We start from the raw sequence: 16,096 nt of genomic DNA on the forward strand, positions 1-16,096 counted from the left end.
CAGCAGAGTGACTGTGAAGCCTAGGGATGGCCCCCAAGTGTTTTATGACCCCATCAAAGTTCAGTTCCTACAATGAGGGTTATACTTAAGCCCGTATCTCCTTGATACATCGGCATATTTTTATACAGAATACATATTTGCGATCCTTATTTATTTACCTACAGAATGAGACCACACACGGTAATGATGGGACCTGTAGTTCTTCTACCACCCATAGGTCAGCTACAGAATCACATCCTCTAGTCATATTTGATACCCAATTAACCACAATACTCTGTAGAGCCTGGATCTGGTGTCAAAAAGGGCATAAGTTGATTCATAAATGAAATATGAAAGTGGACTGGTTTTATGCCCAGAGCAAATTAAGGGCTATTAGCTCTCCTCAAACCGACCTGGAAATTAATGACGTCACGCTCCAGCCAGGCTTGACAGCGAGCTGATCTTATCTTACAGGACAGGATGAGCTGGGCCTGGTATAGCCTTTATGACCTTTTTATAGCCGGCCTCACAGAGTAGTGGTAATAAAAGTGTCCATCTATATCATATGTGACCCAGGCTTCAGGAAGATGAGAGTTCAGTTTTTTTTGTTTTTTTTTACATATGCCAGAAGTATATAAGATGGCTACCCAGAGGAATTATGTATGTATGCCGGCACAATTAGCATATCACTAAAATCGATTTTATAAAGAAATAAAATCAAGACTATTAGTTAATAAGGGCATCATGTAATACAGCTCAGGAAGACCTACAAGTAGCTATGTTTTACTTTTTACTGTATGGGGTAAAATGTGATGACAGAATCCCTTTAAGTGAAAGGCTGGCAGGCTTGTATTGGCTAATGCAGGTCATTTTTGGGGAATATCTCGGGAACTGTATGTCTTAGAGAGCTGAGACCCTCGCAAGATTTATTTACAGGTAGCAAGGGATGTGTATACCAAGTTTCGTTGAAATGGATGGTTGCGTTTGAGTTTTTCGCGGAACATACATACACACATACGTCCTTTTTTTTATATATTCAGTGTGGTGAAGCTATAGCACATAGTGTATATGATATGTAGATGCTAGGACACAGCTCTGCGCTCAGCATGTCTCTAGCCCTGTCAATCAAGGGGAAGGGGGTATTACAAAGCAGTGCTCAAAGGATTCATCCCTGCCTCCTGGTGCTTGAACTTCTCATTTGTATATGAATAAAAATGCAGATATCTCTGCAGCCGTTTAGCATACAGACAAAAGAAAGGTATTGTTTTAATCAGCATGATGAGTATAGTTTAATAGGGTTGCCCCTGGTGACAGATCAGCTTTAAGACACTTAGCTGAGAGGCTAACCACCCTGGGCACCACAGCTAGTTTAAGAAGTACCATTTCTGCAGCTCTGGGTCTCCCTTGTGACCTAGTGTGTTTGATAACCTCAATGGCATAATGTTGTATTTATTGCTAGTTTAATAAATAACTTCCTTGGTATCAGGTAGGTATATATCAGTAATAATAAAGTTCACATTTCATTTTATGTTTTCATTTAGCAAATGCAACTTCGCTTTACGAATAGGCCCCTATTCTCCTGGTAGAGCCTACTAAGAATTGCTTTATGGCCTCTATTGATCTGGTATTTCTTGGCATATCTTTCTATGATGGAAAAGCATAACCTGCACTGTAAAAAAATATATATCTAGTGCAGTGACTTTTTTCCTTAAAGGGGTATTACCATCACATACATTGGTGCATATGGCTAGGATATGCCCCCATTGTCTGATAGGTGTGGGTCCCACCTTTGGGACCCACACCTACAATGAGAACGGAGTGGGGAGAGCTGTGGCTGGAGGACCCCGGATTTCCTGGGGTCCGTCCACCATCAAGCGCTGCTCCACGCTGCTCCCATAGAAGTGAATAGGAGCGCACCGAGCACGTGCAGCCCCTGCTCCCATTAATTTTGATGGGGCTCGGCTATTTTCGGCGGCCCCATGGAAATAAATGGAGGGAGGCTGCGAATGCGCAGTCCACCCTTTTTTATTTCCCCGCTCCGTTCTCATTGTAGGTGCGGGTCCCAGAGGTGGGACCCGCACTTATCAGAGAATGGGGGCATATCATAGCGATATGCCCCCATTGTCTGGGATGGCAAAACTCCTTTAATACTGGAGCATATGTTGGAGCTATTACTGGGGAATATTACCACTGTATTCAAATGACAGAAGGATCAAATGTTATATATAATCCTGGTGTGCAGTTGGTTAACCCCTTCCAGACCGCAATCTGTATATATACGTGATAGCTGCACATACCCCGTGCAGCTACCACGTATATATACGTTCTGACAGCTCTTTAATCCAAGCGCTGCAAAGCGCTTGGATTAAAGCTTCTGCCCCTGCCCTGTATGCTGCCCTGTCTGTAGCTTCTGCCCCTGCCCCTGTATGCTGTCAGTGCAGTAATGCCGGCAAGGGACCAATCAGAGTGGCCCCTTGCTGGCAATTGATCCGATTGGTTAGTCTGTGCAAAATGCCGATTTCAGGCTCTGATCTGCGCTCTGCAGATCAGAGCCTGAAAGCAGTGTCCTCGCAGCCCCCCCATCTGTGCAGCGCCCCCCCACCCCCGATCTGTGCGAGCAGACACCAAATCCCCCCCCCCGCCTCCGATCTGTGAGTGCACTTACCCCCCCGCCCCGATCTGTGCTTGCCTATCTGTGCCCCCTCCGTCTGTTCCTAGTGCTGCGGCGCTGCCCCCTCCTTGAGTCCGCCCCCTGCTGCCGTGACATACCTCCCTCCCCCCCACTTCCAGCGCTGACCCCCGTCTGCCCCCCTGCTGTTTGATGGCGGCAGCTCCATTCCTGAGCCGCCGCCATCATCAGAGTGTCAGCTCTATGCTGACACTCTGCTGTAAATTCTGTAACCCTCTAGATGCCGAGGCATCCATGGGGTTAATAGAGGGAGGGGGCTCCCTCTCTCCACCATCGGGGCTGCTGCGCTGCGATGGCAGCCTCAATGGTTGCCCTGGCAACCGGACGCTTTGCAAAAGCGTCCGCTGTTGCCACCTACAGGGCATCTGAATGTATTACACTTTGCAATGCAAGAGCATTGCTAAGTATAGTACAGCCATCAGCCCCACTGGATCTTCATGATCCAAGAGGGACTTGATAAAAAAAAAAAAAAAAAAGTGAAAAAAAAAGTAAAAATAAATAAATAAAAATATAAAATTTAAAAAATTGCCTTTTCCTAAAAAAAAATAAATTAAACTACACATATTAGGTATCACCCCGTCCGTAACGACACCATAAAAAAATTAAATAAAAACTGTGTAAAACAAAAGCCATTTTTGTCACCTTACATCACAAAAAGTGCAACAGCAAGCGATCAAAAAGGCGTATGACCCCCAAAATAGTACCAATCAAACTGTCACCTCGTCCCGCAAAAAATGATACCCTATTTAAGACAATCGCCCAAAAAATAAAAAAAGCTATGGCTCTCAGACTATAGAGACACTAAAACATAATTTTTTTGGTTTCAGAAATGCTATTATTGTGTAAAACTTAAATAAATAAGAAAAAGTATACATATTAGGTATTGCCACGTCCGTTACGATCTTCTCTATAAAATTATCACATGACCTAACTCCTCAGATGAACGCTGTAAAAATAAATAAATGGAAACTGTTCCAAAACAGCCAATTTTTGGGTCACCTTGCCCCATAAAGTGTAATAATGAATGATCAAAAAATCCTATGTACCCAAAAATGGTACCAATATAAACCTCCACACTTTCTGCAAAAAACTAGCCCCTGCACAAGACGATCGGCAGAAAAATAAAAAACATATGGCGTTCAGAAAACCAATCCAGCATAATCTGCCTTCCAAAAACCGTATGGCATTCCTTTCATTCTGCGCCCTGCCGTGTGCCCGTACAGCAGTTTACGACCACATGTGGGGTGTTTCTGTAAACCGCGGAATCAGGGTAATAAATATTGAGTTTTGTTTGGCTGTTAACCCTCAATGTTTGGCTGTTAACCCTCAAATTTTTTTTTGAAAATGGAAAATCTGCAGAAAATGTGAAATTTAGAAATTTCATCTCCATTTTCCTTTAATTCTTGTGGAACGCCTAAAGGGTTAACAAAGTTTGTAAAATCAGTTTTGAGTAACTTGAGGGGTGTAGTTTCTACAATGGGGTCATTTATGGGGGGTTTCCACTATGTAAGCCTCACAAAGTGACTGGTCCTTAAAAAGTGGGTTTTGGAAATTTTCTTAAAAATTGTAAGAATTACTTCTAAGCCTTCTAACGTCCTAAGATAATAAAATGACATTTCAAAAATGATGCCAACATAAAGTAGACATATGGGGAATGTTAAGTAATAAATATTTTATTAGGTATGACTTTCTGTTTTAGAAGCAGAGAAATTGAAATTTGGAAAATTGTGAATTTTTCCAAATTTTTGGTAAATTTGGGATTTTTTCATAAATAAAGGTGAAATATATTGACTCAAATATATGACTATCATGAAGTACAATGTGTCACGAGAAAACAATCTCAGAATAGCATGGATAAGTGTTCCAAAGCTATTACCACATAAAGTGACACATCAGATTTTGTCAGATTTGTAAATTTTGACCTGGACATTGGGGCATCAATGACCCTTGGTCATGAAAGGGTTAATGAAAATATCCCTGGCGGGTGTTCAGCAAGTTAACAGATGCCCCATTGCTCCTAGAGGCTCATTTTCATATATTAAAACTTAATTTTTCTCAGCAATGCGGGCACATATGAACATGGCACCCAAACAGATGTCTTCAGCTGCCAAGTGCACATGTAACAGGTCAGCCAGTTTTATAGGTAAAAATCTGCTGACAGATGCCCTTTACAGAAAATTTAGATTATTCAAGCAGTGCATCCCTATAATTCCAATTGAACACCAGTATTTTTTATTACCCAGCTGCACACTGGAACTAAAAGGGATGGGAGGACGTAGAGTGACACAAGTGCTTATGTTTTGGTGTAGTGTTGTGAATGAACACTGCTGGAAGGCAAACCTCTGTGAACCTGTAAAGTACAATACAAAAGTCAATCATCCTAACAAAAAAAAAAAAAAAAAAACTACTGATCCTGTTTCTCAAGAAAGCAATTTGTGGTACATTGATCTACTGAAATGGACGTGCTAACCTTATTTGGTGGATATTTAATACTTATAGTCTAGTAAATAATTAGACATTAACCAAATAATGATATACATTATCTAAATTATTTTAATGTAAAATTATTTAATCAAAAATTTGATATCTTGGCGAGGGAGGCATAAATTGCACATTACGATTTGAAGGGTCACAAATGCATTGGTAAGTCACAAATCCAGTGGATTTGCGACTTTTCTATGCCTAAAAAATGCATCGGGCAATAATAAATCAGGGCCTATGTGTGTATGTGGGGGGATGGGGGCACAATTTGCCTTAACTACAAACCGGATTCCAAAAAAGTTGGGACACTATACAAATCGTGAATAAATACTGAATGCAATGATGTGGAGGTGCCAACTTCTAATATTTTATTCAGAATAGAACATGAATCACGGAACAAAAGTTTAAACTGAGAAAATTTACCATTTTAAGGGAAAAATATGTTGAATCAGAATTTCATGGTGTCAACAAATCTCAAAAAAGTTGGGACAAGGCCATTTTCATCACTGTGTGGCATCTCCCCTTCTTCTTACAACACACAGACGTCTGGGGACCGAGGAGACCAGTTTCTCAAGTTTAGAAATAGGAATGCTCTCCCATTCTTGTCTAATACAGGCCTCTAACTGTTCAATCGTCTTGGGCCTTCTTTGTGGCACCTTCCTCTTTATGATGCGCCAAATGTTCTCTATAGGTGAAACATATAGACTGGCCATTTCAGTACCCGGATCCTTCTCCTACGCAGCCATGATGTTGTGATTGATGCAGAATGTGGTCTGGCATTATCTTGTTGAAAAATGCAGGGTCTTCCCTGAAAGAGATGACATCTGGATGGGAGCATATGTTGTTCTAGAACCTGAATCTATTTTTCTGCATTGATGGTGCCTTTCCAGACATGCAAGCTGCCCATGCCACACGCACTCATGCAACACCATACCATCAGAGATGCAGGCTTCTGAACTGAGCGTTGATAACAACTTGGGTTGTCCTTGTCCTCTTTGGTCCGGATGACATGGCGTCCCAGATTTCCAAAACGAACTTTGAATCGTGACTCGTCTGACCACAGAACAGTCTTCCATTTTGCCACACTCCATTTTAAATGATCCCTGGCCCAGTGAAAATGCCTGAGCTTGTGGATCTTGCTTAGAAATGGCTTCTTCTTTGCACTGTAGAGTTTCAGCTGGCAACGGCGGATGGCACGGTGGATTGTGTTCACTGACAATGGTTTCTGGAAGTATTCCTGAGCCCATTCTGTGATTTCCTTTACAGTAGCATTCCTGTTTGCGGTGCAGTGTCGTTTAAAGGCCCGTAGATCACGGGCATCCAGTATGGTTTTACGGCCTTGACCCTTACGCACAGAGATTGTTCCAGATTCTCTGAATCTTCGGATGATGTTATGCACAGTTGATGATGATAGATGCAAAGTCTTTGCAATTTTTCGCTGGGTAACACCTTTCTGATATTGCTCCACTATTTTTCTGCGCAACATTGTGGGAATTGGTGATCCTCTGCCCATCTTGGCTTCTGAGAGACACTGCCACTCTGAGAAGCTCTTTTTATACCCAATCATGTTGCCAATTGACCTAATTAGTGTTAATTGGTCTTCCAGCTCTTCGTTATGCACAAATTTACTTTTTCCAGCCTCTTATTGCTACTTGTCCCAACTTTTTGGGGATTTGTTTGGATTTGTTGATTTTTCCTTTAAAATGATACATTTACTCGGATTAAACGTTTGATCTGTCATCTACGTTCTATTACAAATAAAATATTGACATTTGCCATCTCCACATCATTGCATTCAGTTTTTATTCACAATTTGTTTAGTGTCCCAACTTTTTTGGAATCCGGTTTGTACCTAGGGCACCAAAATACCTTGTCCTGGCCATGGATTGTGGGATGCCGATGTCAGTGCAGGCAGGCTGGTGCCTAGTGAAGGTGAATGGTAAATGTCAGTATAGCACTGACAATAAAATGCATTGCACTATAGGAATAGTACAATGTATTTTAGAAGCTATTAAAATATCACCTATTATAGTCACCTTGTAGGACTATTAAATGGTTAAAAAAACTGGAAACCTGGGCGGAATACAGGGTGAGTGGACGGAGCCTCTAGGTGCTGATTTTACGCCCACATAGCACCTAGAGGCTCATTAGCATAATATAAAAGTGCTTTTTTAACTAAATCGGCTGCAGGGACTAACGTTAGAAACATACTGTTATGTAGTGCTGACATGGGCGCATCTCTAATGTCAGTCAGCTACATAACAGTATTTCTGGTGGTAGAAACTCTTTAAAAACTACAACTTGTCCCGCAAACAACAAGCCCCCATATGGCTACATAGATGGAAAAAAAAAAAAAAAAAAGTTAGAGCTCTTGGAAGGTGATGATAAAAAAAAAAAAAAAAAAAAAAAAAAGGTGAGGTTAACGCATTGCACCCGCACTGAATCTGGACCCTTTCATTTCTATGGGGCTGTGCACATGAGCGGTGATTTTCACGCATCACTTGTGTGTTGCGTGAAAATCGCAGCATGCTCTACTTTGTGCACGGTTGCTAGGAGACGATCGGGATGGGGACCCGATCATTATTATTTTCCCTTATAACATGGTTATAAGGGAAAATAATAGCATTCTTAAAACAGAATGCATAGTACAATAGCGCTGGAGGGGTTAAAAAATAAAAAATGTAACTCACCTCATCCACTTGTTCACGCAGCCGGCATCTCTTCTGTCTTCATCTGTGAGGAAAAGGACCTGTGGTGACGTCACTGCGCTCATCACATGGTCTATCACCATCTGCGCGAACAAGTGGATTAAGGCGAGTTAAATTATTTTTAATTTTTTTAACCCCTCCAGCCCTATTGTACTATGCATTCTGTATTCAGAATGCTATTATTTTCCCTTATAACCATGTTATAAGGGAAAATAATACAATCTACACAACCTTGAACCAAAACCTGAACTTCTGTGAAGAAGTTCGGGTCTGGGTACCACATTCAGTTTTTTAAAACGCATTGCACGCGCGCCATAAAAACTGAACAACGGAAGGCAATCGCAGTCAAAACTGACTGCAATTGCATACCTACTCGTGCGGGTCTGCCGCAATGCACCCGGGACGCATCCGAAGCCAAAACGTGACGCCAGTCTGAAAAAGGCTGGTCATTAAGGGGTTCATTTCTAAATGCCACAACAGGTCCTCTTTAGGCTTCTTTCACACAAGCAAGTTTTCCGTCCGGGTGCGATGCGTGAAGCAAATGCATAGCATCCGGACTGAATCCTTTTTATGCATCATTTCTGCATTCAGGAAAAATTGCAGCATCTTCTATATTCTGCGTTTTTAACGCAGCTCTGGTTTAAAAGAAGTGAAAGGGGCTTGCCTTAAAAATACATTGCTTCCGGATGCAATGCATTTTAAATTGATGATTGATAGGAGATGAATATTGTTATTCTTCTTATTTATTTTTATTTTTTTCACGCGTGTGAAAAACGCACCCAAAACTGACTGAACTTGCATGCAAAACTATTAGTTTTCTTCCTGAACAGATCCTGACACAATCCGTACCGTTCGTGTGAAAGAGGATTTAAACAGAGCTAAGCTGGAATACCAGACACAGCCCAGAAGTGGTGCCGTTTCTGGAATAATGCGGCCGTGTACTTCTAATCCTATAAATCCCCTTTGCTTTAAAAGAAACCTGTCACCAGGATTTTGTGTATAGAGCTGAGGACATGGGTTGCTAGATGGCCGCTAGCACATCCGCAATACCCAGTCCCCACCGCTCTGTGTACTTTTATTGTGTAAAAAAAAACGATTTGATACATATGCAAATGAACCTGAGATGTGTCCTGTATGTGAGAGGAGTCCAGCGTGAAGGAGCCCAGCACTACCTTGCATCCTCCGAATCTCCTCCTTGCTCCCCAACATCAGAAAACTAGAGCACCGTAATCTCGTGATGCGTGAGCTAGCGCATGTACAGTGTTGTCATAGTGTTCCTCCCTTGTGCTGGCATCAGCCTCAGGGAACGAACTGTGCATGCGCTAGCTCACAGGTCGTGAGATTACAGCGCTCTAGCTTTCTGACGTCGGGGAGCAAGGAGGAGATTCTGAGGATGCGGGGCGGTGCTGAGCTCCTTCACGCTGGACTCAGGTTAATTTGCATATCTATCAAATCAGGTTTTTTTTACACAATAAAAGCACACAGAGCTATGGGGACTGGGTATTGCGGATGTGCTAGCGGCGATCTAGTAACCCATGTCCTCAGCTCTATACACAAAATCCCGGTGACAGGTTCCCTTTAACCTTTCTTACTAATTATTCACTGTTAAGCACTGAATTCTATAGACTACCCCGTCCACGGGCCTCCAGTTGTTCCAGCCGTTTATCAGCTCTGTGTCTGCTCTGTATCGCTGGCAGTTACGCTTTTATCTCTGTTACCAGCAGTGACAGTCTTGAGCAAACCAATGCTGATCTTTCTTTTACATATTGAACCTATTTATTTTCCTGCACCTTGCATTCTATATTTCTTGGCAATTCTTACTTGTACTGATCTGTATGCACAAAGGTTATGCCGTTTACTAGAGATAAAAAAGAGGGAGATTTACTATTGCTGTCTTATAGCTAAAAATGAGGTTTGATTTGCTAATTTGGTACACGCCGTTATATCAATTTGGCACAGACGTGGCATAATGCTGTCTTTTACGTGAATTGACAGAGATTAAAACAGGATAGGATTCTTATGCAAAGCAGGAAAAATGGATGAGGGACAAAATGCATAAAAATTATTTCTACCAAATGTGAGGGCATTAATTCAGGCGTTTCTTCAAAGTTTCCAAAGTCTCCAAGTTTAAGTGCTCATGTACTGCCATGCCATATTGTGGCCTGCAAACAGCGGTTGTGCAATATGCAGGCACCAGCCGTGTGCTCACCGCATCACAGATGTGGACCCATTCACTTGAATGGGTATGCCACCCGGAAGGTGCAGTGCAAAACAGAGGCATGGAACCCCATGGAAGCACTACAGAGTGCTTCCGTGAGGTTTCTCTCCATGCCTCGGCACCACAACATAAGTACATGTTCTATTTTTTGAGATGCGGACAGATCACGGGCCCATTCAAGTTGGGTCAGGATCCATCTGCAGAATCGGCACGGATGTTGCCCATGCATTGGGGAATGCCAATTGCGGTCCCCAATGCAAAGAACAGGCGAACAACAGCCATGTGCATGAGACCTAATTATGGTGCAGTAATCTTTGCAGTACAAAAAAAAGAGTATTGACCATCACTCAACAATAAAATGGTCAACATTAGCTACTTAAAGGGCTTCTACCACCAGAAATACTGTTATGTAGCTGACTGACATTAGCGATGCGCCCATGTCAGCACTACATAACAGTATGTTTCTAACATTTGTCCCTGCAGCCGTTTTGGTAAAAAAAAGTACTTTTATAATATGCTAATGAGCCTCTAGGTGCTATGTGGGTGTAAAATCAGTACCTAGAGGCTCTGTCCACTCACCCTTTATCCCGCCCAGGTCCCCTGTTCTGCCCGCCACGCTCCTCTTGATTGATGCCACGGTCCACCGCATCGTTGACGAAATCCCGCGCCTGCGCCGTTCACTTCTGTCTTCGCCGTAGGAGCAGTGAGTGAAGGCCGCTCTCCTGATGCCGGCTTCCTCACTGTGATGTAGTCGGCACAGGCACAGTGAGGAATCCGTCACCGGGAGCGCATCATTCACTCACTGCGCCGAATACAGAAGTGAACGGAGCAGGCGCGGGATTTCGTGACATCAATCAAGAGGAGCAGGACGGGCAGAACAGGGGACCTGGGCGGGATAAAGGGTGAGTGGACGGAGCCTCTAGTTCAGTGATGGTGAACCTTTTAGAGACTGAGTGCCCAAACTGCAACCCAAAACCCACTTATTTATCCCAGAACGGCAATTTACCCTGAATACTACAGTCCAATAGTATATCTTCCATGTACTTTATCATTTAGTTATAATAGCCTGCCTACATTCAGTGCACTACCTGTGCCGTTCATAGCTCACCCTGTGCTGATGAATGGCAGGAAAAGTCTAAGGCATATTGGTACACCACATACTTTTTCCAGGGTGTGGGTGCCCACAGAGAGGGTTCCGAGTGCCGCCTCTGGCACCCGTGCCATAGGTTTGCCACCACTGCTCTAGGTGCTGATTTTACGCCCACATAGCACCTAGAGGCTCATTAGCATATTATGAAAGTGCTTATTTTTTTACCAAAACGGCTGCAGGGACAAAATGTTAGAAACATACTGTTATGTAGTGCTGACATGGGCGCATCGCTAATGTCAGTCAGCTACATAACAGTATTTCTGGTGGTAGAAGCCCTTTAACCCCTTCCCGACCAACACCAAACATGTACGGCACTGGCCAGGTCTTCAAAGATGGCACGATTGCAAGCATGGCGGGCTCCGCAGCCACCAGGTGCCTGCTGTTTTAAACAGCAGACACCCGGGCCTAATTTCCACAACTGGCGGTAATTCAGATTGTGGACTTATAACACTTCAGTTACTATGGTCAAATGTGACCACGACATCTGGACTTGCAAAAATTTGAGGGTGTGCTCTGTATCCCCTCCGGGGAGGATTGTGGGAGCCAGATGGAGTGTGCAGCAGCCCCTGCCTGTGGCAGGGCTCCGTAGGAATATAGTGTAGCACTGGAGTGTACAGTTAGCATTGGAGTGTATGAGTGTATGAAAAAAAAAAAATTATATATATATAATATATATATATATATATATATATATATAAAAACATTTTTTAAAACAACAAAATATAAAAATTCAAATCCTTATTTCCCCAAATTGAAAATTAAAATGCATAAACAAAAAAAAATACATAACACAAGCATCGTTGCATGGAGAAATGCCTGTACCATTAAAATAGAAAAATATTTATCCCACATAGCAAACCGTGAAATGGGCGGGGGGGGGGGGGGGTGTTCAAAATGGCGGATTCACCATTTTTGGTCACTTCACCTCCTACAAAATATTATGGTAAATAAAATGTGGTTAAAAAGTCATACACACCCCAAAATGATATCAATGAAAAGTACAGATTGTCCCACAGAAATGAGCCCTCATACAGCTCCGTTTATATAACTACAAAAAAGTTATAGAGGGATGAATAGAAAAATAAATAAAATAAAAAAATCAAGGTTTTCATTTTTTTTTCAGTATTAAAAACACAAGAAATACTATACATATGTAGTATTGCCATAATCAGGCTTGGACTGGCCCACAGGGGTACAGGTGAATTCCCCGGTGGGCCCCTGAGCAAGGTGCGCCCCTAGTCTCCCACCCCCTGCACAAATGACACATAACACAGTAGACTTACTGCACTACATACATATATTCAAGATACAGCAACTCAACTAGCCTGTGTTTCTATTTTTTATTATAATAGACACGATCAGAGCTGAGATGAGTTCTAGGTATAGAGGAAAGCTAACAGTGTCCTCTTCTCCCCAGGACCTACCTTCTCAAAGTGGCTGCAGGGACCCACATATATAATCATCTGGTAGCATCTTGCGGCTGTGTGAGTAGGTAATATTTGAATGTATCCGTACTGTGGGCCCCAAAATACATTTTACTGGTGGGCCCTAGACACCCCAATCCGACACTGGCCATAATCATACTGACCTGGAGAATAAAAATAACAAGTCAGTTTTACAGTATAGGAAGCGCCGTAAAAACAAAACCCATAAAATTGTTGCGGATTTTTTTTTCCAATTTCACCCCATTTGGATTTTTTTTCCATCTTTCCACTACTTCGTATGCAATATTAAATGGTGGAATTAGAAAGTGCAATTTGTCCCGTTAAAAACGAGGCAAAAATAAAAAAAAGTTATGGCCCTGGAAAGGAAGGGAGTGAAAAACGAAAACGCAAAAACCTCTGGGGCACAAAGGGTTAAAATATGCAAACCACAATATTAGGTCTCATGCCCACGAACGTATTTTGTTTCCATGTCCGTTTTCCATGTTTTGTTTCCGTTTTTTCTGTGGATAGGCGGAGGACCCAGTCATTTCAATGGGTCCGCAAAAAATGCGGACAGCACTCCGTGTGCTGTCTGCATCCGTATGTCCGTTACGTAGCCCCGCAAAAAAGATACATGTCCATTTGGTGGACAAAAATAGGCATTGTTACAATGGATCCGCAAAAAAAACAAAAAAACGGATGCAATACAGATGCCAAACGGACGTCATCCGTATTTTTTGTGGACAGCAAAACACATACGGTCGTGTGAATGTAGCCTTAGGCCTCATGCACACGACAGTATTTTTTCACGGTCCGCAAAAACGGGGTCCGTAGGTCCGTGATCTGTGACCGTTTTTTCGTCCGTGGGTCTTCCTTGATTTTTGGAGGATCCACGGACATGAAAAAAAAGTTGTTTTGGTGTCCGCCTGGCCGTTCGGAGCCAAACGGATCCGTCCTGAATTACAATGCAAGTCAATGGGGACGGATCCGTTTGACGTTGACATAATATGGTGCCATTTCAAACGGATCCGTCCCCATTGACTTTCAATGTAAAGTCTGGAGTTCTTTTATACCATCGGATTGGAGTTTTCTCCAATCCGATGGTATATTTTAACTTGAAGCGTCCCCATCACCATGGGAACGCCTCTATGTTAGAATATACTGTCGGATATGAGCTACATCGTGAAACTCAGATCCGACAGTATATTCTAACACAGAGGCGTTCCCATGGTGATGGGGACGCTTCAGGTTAGAATATACAAAAAAACTGTGTACAAGACTGCCCCCTGCTGCCTGGCAGCGTGCGCCCCCCCCCCTCCCCCTCGATCATTGGTGGCAGCGGAGTAGAAGCATCATACTTACCTGGCTGCTGGCTGCTGCGATCTCTGTGTCCGGCCGGGAGCTCCTCCTACTGGTAAGTGACAGGTCTGTGCGGCGCATTGCTGTCACTTACCAGTAGGAGGAGCTCCCGGCCGGACGCAGACATCGCAGCAGCCAGCAGGTAAGTATGAATCTTCTACTATTGCCAAGGCTAAGTAACCATGGCAACCAGGACTGCAGTAGCGTCCTCGTTGCCATGGTTACCGATCGGAGCCCCAGCGATTAAACTGGGACTCCGATCGGAACTCCGCTGCCACCAATAATCGGGGGGAGGGGGGGGAGGAGGGGAGGCCGCACACTGCCACCAATGTATTAAAACAATAGAGGGAGGAAGGGGGGGGGCGCACACTGCCACCAATGTATCAAAACAATAGAGGGGGGGGGGCGCACACTGCTACCAATGTTAATGCAATAGAGGGAGGGAGGGGGGGCCGCACACTGTGCCACCAATGCTATTATTACAATAGAGGGAGGGAGGAGGGGGGGCACACTGTGCCACCAATGTTATCATTACAATAGAGGGAGGGAGAGGGGGCGCACTGGCCACCAATGAAATTTAAACTGGGGAGGGAGGGGGGTCTGCCCCCTGCTGCCTGGCAGCCCCGGATCTCTTACAGGGGGCTATGATAGCACAATTAACCCCTTCAGGTGCAGCACCTGAAGGGGTTAATTGTACGGATCACGGCCCCCTGTAAGAGATCGGGTGCTGCCAGGCAGTCATGTACACAGTTCGTTGTATATTCTAACTAGAAGCATCCCCATCACCATGGGAACGCCTCTGTGTTAGACTATACTGTCGGATCTGAGTTTTCACGAAGTGAAAACTCAGCTATGAAAAAGCTTTTATGCAGACGGATCTTCGGATCCGTCTGTATGAAAGTAACCTACGGCCACGGATCATGGACACGGATGCCAATCTTGTGTGCATCCGTGTTCTTTCACGGACCCATTGACTTGAATGGGTCCGTGAACCGTTGTCCGTCCAAAAAATAGGACAGGTCATATTTTTTTGACGGACAGGATACACGAATCACGGTCTCGGACCGTCAATGGGTCAATGGGTCCGCGAAAAAAAACGGAAAACGGCACGGATGCACACAACGGTCGTGTGCATGAGGCCTTAGTGGTTAGTCAGATTCTTACCCACTCCCTATTAGGGTTAGGGCTACAGGGCGACATGTCATTTCGCAGTATGTCGCAGTGCGACACCACTGACTATCATTATATAAAATGTTGCGTGACTTTTCTGCGACACAGTCCTAGCCTTAGTCTGAAATGTGTATGCCGAGTGGCTGCATTGATCCACTAATATTGATGTCTAGATAAATTCCTCCCGCACTGCGCTATGCATGTATGGCACTGCAAGAGGGTCATTATGGGATGGTGCCAGCTCAGGAGCTGTTCTTGTGCATCACTTGCAGATAAAAGCTGAATTATACTGCTATCACTGCCAGCATCAGAGTCAAATCCAACCCCCAGCAGGTGGTCCCCAACCTTTTTTGCACCATGGAGCAGATTCATGCAAGGCAATTTTCCCACGGACCAGTAAAAGAGGCGATTATGCACATAACAAAACACAATAAATTGCATATTAGGCCTCTTTCACACGGGCAAGTTTTCCACGCGGGTGCAATGCGTGAGGTGAACACATTGCACCCGCACTGAATCCGGACCCATTCATTTCTATGGGGCTGTGCACATGAGCGGTGATTTTCACGCATCACTTGTGCGTTGCGTGAAAAATGCAGCATGCTCTATTTTGTGCGTTTTTCACGTTGAAGTGAATGGGGCTGCGTGAAAATCGCAAGCATCCGCAAGCAAGTGGGGATGCGGTGCGATTTTCACGCACGGCTGCTAGGAGACGATCGGGATGGGGACCCAATCGTTATAACATGGTTATAAGGGAAAATAATAGCATTCTTAATATAGAATGCATAGTACAGTAGGACTGGAGGGGTTAATTAAAAAAAAATAAAAAATTAACTCACCTTAATCCACTTGTTCGCGCAGCCCGGCTTCTCTACAGCCTTCATCTTTGCTGTGCAGTAGAAAAAGGACCTGTGGTGA

The 16,096-nt window shown here is 43.8% G+C and overlaps 1 protein-coding gene across 1 annotated transcript in view; it reads right to left on the bottom strand.

Annotated features, from left to right (window-relative positions):
- Positions 1–12,722, bottom strand: part of LOC122942059 — a 60,137-nt gene extending 47,415 nt beyond the window's left edge. The window contains exon 1 of the mRNA XM_044299553.1: positions 12,650–12,722. The gene's annotated coding sequence lies outside the window, so the exon portion shown is untranslated. The remainder of the gene's footprint in view (positions 1–12,649) is intronic.
- Between the last annotated feature and the right edge of the window lie 3,374 nt (positions 12,723–16,096).

This window comes from Bufo gargarizans, chromosome 6 (genome assembly GCF_014858855.1).
Source record: "Bufo gargarizans isolate SCDJY-AF-19 chromosome 6, ASM1485885v1, whole genome shotgun sequence".
Classification (NCBI taxonomy): Eukaryota; Metazoa; Chordata; class Amphibia; order Anura; family Bufonidae; genus Bufo; species Bufo gargarizans.